We start from the raw sequence: 5,335 nt of genomic DNA, 5'->3' as shown, positions 1-5,335 counted from the left end.
AATAATATTGTTATAACTACGTATGTTGTCAGATAGGTACTAGATTTATTAGTGTGATCACTTGGTAAGTTATGTAAATGTCTAATCGATTGTAAACCTGAAACTAATATAATATTGTATGCCAACTGTAATTGAAAAATAAAAAGTTATTTGAAACAAAAAATTTGCGAAGAGGGCACATTATTTGTTGTATCCTTATCACTTACAAACAAATAAAGAGGTCATTAGGAAACTTTTGGAAGTGATGGATATGTTTATGGCATTGATTGTGCTGATTGTGGTGCTGGTTTCACAGGTGTGTACTCCAAACTCACCCACTATATAAAAGTGCCCAGCTTTTCATATGTCAGTCATAACTAACAAAGTGTTTTATTTTAAAAAGTCAATTGTTTTTTATAGACTAGGATGACAACTCTAAAATTGAAATAAAGAAAACCATTACGTTTACAATAACATCAAAAGAGATAAAATAATTAAGAATTAAATCAAGTGCAATACTCAGATACTGAAAATTGCAAGGCATTGTTGAAAGAAATTAAAGAAGATGTAAAAAAAATGGAGACACCCCCTATTATTATGGTAGATACATGTGAAGCGCTTACTGGAATTTCACATGTTTTAGTGATGCAAATTAACGGGCTATTTCTTTTCCCTGGGATCTGAGCATCATGCAGCACCATTTGTATTTCTGTGTGAATACAGTGGCCACTCTGTCTCAGCCCCCATGAACTAGATATGGACTCAAAGGTAAGCAACACACTTGCCAGACCCACATATTTAGGCCAGGGTTTTTTTAACCTTGATGCTATTGATATTTGGACAAGATCAATTTTGTCATTGTTCTCAGGGAAATATGCGTTGTAGAATGTTTAGCAGCACTCTTGGCCTTTACCTACTAGATCCAAGTTGTACCCATTATTTCCCCTCCTACCTACCTTTCCCAAGGGCCATACCTTCAGCTCAGCTGTGACAATCGAAAATGTCTCCAGATATTGCCAAATGACTCCTGTGTGTAAAATCACCCCATGTAAGAACAATTGATTTAGGCAATGATGTAAGGAGTCTCTGAATTAAGGATCACTTTGCTTTTCATAATCTGGGAAGCCCTCCCTGTGTCTTTAGCCTGTACCTTTCTATTGGTTTTCCGGTACAAAGTAAAGCACTACTGCTGCCATTTACCTTGTTTCTAACTTTTGTCCAATCATCTTCTGTCCTCTGGTACCTAAAATATCTACTAGGACATAAAACAAGTGGTGTGTTATTTTATATTGTTTTTTATCGATTTATGTTTGTTGACTTTTTTTTTTCTGAGACTGTATACTTGTGACCAGGAAATATATCATACATTTTGTTTTCTTTGTGTGATTATCAAAGTTTAAATGCTCACTTAATACGTGTCTATGAGTCCCAAGAGTTTTATACACACACACACACATACACACACACACACACACACACACACCACACATACATACAAACTCACATGTACCCATGAATGTTCCATAAAGAAGATAGAGAACTAAGAAAGTATCTTAGTAAAAAATCATCTATCTTGGATGTGGCAATTTATCCCTCGGTATTTTCAGTATTCTAATCATATAGTTTCTGGTGTGTACTAGGAAGCAAATTCACATTTGGTGAATGACACATACTAAGTAAATTTCTGATTATGTTATCTTTAAACTTTTTCTACCTCCTGGACTTTTCATTTACTCTAAGTATGCAAGATACTAACAAATTCACTCCTGTTTTCAGCAATTATAAACATAATAGGCTTTTTGACTAATGATAACAAAAATAATAAAATGTGGAGAGAATCATATGAGGAAGTATATTTAGTGAAATTAAGGCCCTTTCGTATATATTCCACTAAGAAAGTTAGTAATTCTGAGATTGTAGCATTCATTGGGCTTTTTAAAGTTATAAAATATTTCAAAGGTTAAGCAAGGTCATTAAATGGTTCTTGGAGTTCATAAATTAGTCCCTATAGATTTTTTTGTAAATGAAGGCACTTTAAAATAGAGCAGAATGATTTGGAATTGTATTGATTTATCCAGTTAAATGTGCCAATATATATATATATATATATATATATATATATATATATATATATATACTTTCACTTTCATTTAGATATATAACCAATAAAATGTGAGTCCTACTGATTAAAATTTTGGTTCTAAATTAGAGTATCTAAGTATATATTAATTGATTTTAGTCTATGAAGCAAAAGAGTACTAAAAATACATTTGAAAGGAAATGTGTCTTCCGCTATGTATCTAAGATGGTAGAATAATTTGAAGAAAATAACACTTGGTTAAATGTGTAAAAATATAAGTGGGTAGAGAAATATAAAATGTTGAATAATTATTGAATTGTCAAATATAAAAATAAAATGCATCTTCTATTATGATTTATGACTTTAAAGAAATTCTAAGTAAAATGGTTGATTAATCAATTGTATCATTGAATTGGGAAACTTTTCTAAAATAATATATTTATTGAAGAAAAATCTCTGAAATTTAAATTTTCTGAGCCAACTGTAAGATTGTGGAAATACAGAAGATAGAGGAGAGGAGCATAGAACAGGGGTCCTGTTGGAGACAAAGAATTGTTGGATTGTTGGTTGTTGTTTGCTTATTTTATTTATTTTAAGAGTCAAAATGTACTTGCGCAAAAAGTATAGCATGTCATCATTTGAAGGGTCAGATGAGTAGGAGGAAAACAAGGTAATAAGCAGTCTGTGTCAAAACAGGGTGAACCAAGATAGCAGCGCTGACTGTGCTTCCCTTTCAACGCATGCTTGTGAACGACACCTGTGTGTCTTAGAGCGACTCTTCTTTTCTTTCTGCCTCTATTGTTCTACTGTATTGATTAAGGTATTACATATGTGTCCTTATCCCCGCATTCCTCCCCCCACCACACCCCCACTCATGCCCTCACCCCCTTGGTGTCAGTGTCCATTAGTTAGGCTTATATGCATGCATACAAGTCCTTTGGTTGATCTCTCCTCCTTACCCCCACCCTCCCCTACCAGAATGACTCTTCTAATGCTTGGTAGGTGTGTGCAGTGAAGGAGTGGGTTGTGTGGTGTGGAAATCACATCACTAGCAGTGACTAGCCAGTATGGAAACATTCGAAAGTAACCTGTACAGGTGTATTTGACTACTTGCTCCACCAATGTCTTTGGTGAAGCAAGGGCCCCTTTTTTTGCACATGTAGTCTCCATATGCCTGCTGGAACCCTATCCCCATTGAAACACTTCTCTTAGGCAGGAGGAGCCTTTAGTCTGAGGTCACTTGAACCCTAGCTCAATGTATAGGAGGACTTTATTATTTATTTGTTATTATTTATTTATTTATTTATTTATTATCTATATTTATTTTGATTGATTTTTAGAGAGAAAGGAAGGAATGGACAGAGAGAGAGAGAGTGAGAGAGAGAGAAACAGCAATGTGTTGTCCCACCTATTTATGCATTCATTGATTGCTTCTTGTATGTGCCCTGACTGGGGATACACCCACAACCTTGACTTATCAGAATGATGCTTTAACTAACTGAGCTACCCAACCAGGGTCAAGGCTTTAATTTTTTATTTTACTTAAACTACAATAACTAAGTACTTCCTTTGCTTTTCCTGCAGAAAAATCTTCATTTCCGTCCTTGCTGTTTACTATTTACAGTGCCTGTGTAATCCTCCAGGTTCCACTGCACACAATCTTTCTCATTATGGTGCCTGGTTGTGTGGTTTTAAGGTAAACAGTGTATTTCTCTACTGAGACTATGGCTATATGAATAACACTACCTGAACAGAAAGCAAAGCAATTTTGAGAATAAACAGAACTATTACATAACCAGAGCTGACAGTTATAAGTACAAGAAGGAGGAAATGTGAGAAGTTTAGAATTAGGGGTTAAAGTGAGGGGTGCTATATGATAACTGTGATAAGACCCCATATTTTCTTAAGAAGAAATTGGCAATAAATAAAAAAGTTATTATATTTAAATAATATTTTAAACTCAGATAAATTTACATCTCTAACAGTGTTGTCTGGCTTTCACCTTGTTAATAATCACTAACCTTTAAAGTCTTTCATTTCAGAAATGCTATATAATGACCCCATTTGGAAAGGAAATGCACATTGTTTCAATAAAATATACTTTTTTCTTTTGACTATAACTTTTATTTCTTTTTTAAAGATTGATGTTTCATTTTATTTATTACTTTTTAACTGAATTTACTGAGGTGAATTGGTTCACAAAATCATGCAGGTTTCAAATATACGACTCAACAAAACATCATCTGCACACTGCATTGTGCGTCCGTGATGCAAAGCAAAGTATTTTTCCTTCCCCATTTATCCACCCTTTTCCCACCTCCACCTAATCCCACCCCTCACCTTTCTTCTGGCAACCATCAAACTGTTGTTGGTTTCTGTGTGTTATATATATAAACTAGAGGCCCGGTGCACGAAATTCATGCAAGGGGGTGTGTGTCCCTCAGCCCAACCTGAACCCTCTCCAATCTGGGACCCCTCGAGGAATGTCCGACTGCCCGATTAGGCCCGATCCAGGTAGGATCGGGCCTAATCGGGCAGTCGGACATCCCTCTCACAATCCAGGACTGCTGGCTCCCAACCACTAGCCTGCCTGCCTTCCTGATTGCCCCTAACCGCTTCTGCCTGCCAGCCTGATCACCCCCTAACCACTCCCCTGCCAGCCTGATCACCCCTAACTGCCCTCCCCTGCCGGCCTGGTCACCACTAACTGCCCTCCCCTGCAGGCTTGATCGCCCCCAACTGCCCTCCCTTGCAGGCCGGGTCCCTCCCAACTGCCCTCCCCTGCTGGCCATCTTGTGGCAGCCAACTTGTGTCCACATGGGGGCGGCCATCTTTGACCACATGGGGGCAGCCATCTTGTGTGTTGGAGTGATGTTCAATTTGCATATTATTCTTTTATTAGATAGGATAGAGGCTTGGTGCACAGGTGGGGGCCAGCTGGTTTGTCCTGAAGAGTATCCTGAATCATGGTGGGGGGTCCCTTGGGGTGTGGGGCAGTCTGGGCGAGGGTCCTGTTGTGGTTTGCAGGCCGGCCACGCCCCCCAGCGACCCAAACGGAGGTGCTGGTATCTGGGATTTATTTATCTTCTATAATTGAAACTTTGTAGCCTTGAGCGGAGGCCAGGGCAGGCCAGGGCAGTCGGGAAGCTTGGCTTCCTCTATGCCGGGGGCAACCCATGCCTCTGGCTGGCTCCAGCTCCGTGGTTGCCTCCATCTTTGTTGGGTTAATTTGCATACTTGACCCTGATTGGCTGGTGGGCGTGGCTTGTGGGCGTA

Source organism: Plecotus auritus, assembly GCF_963455305.1.
Source record: "Plecotus auritus genome assembly, chromosome: 3".
In the NCBI taxonomy this organism is placed as follows: Eukaryota; Metazoa; Chordata; class Mammalia; order Chiroptera; family Vespertilionidae; genus Plecotus; species Plecotus auritus.
Note: the sequence above shows the minus strand (reverse complement) of the source record.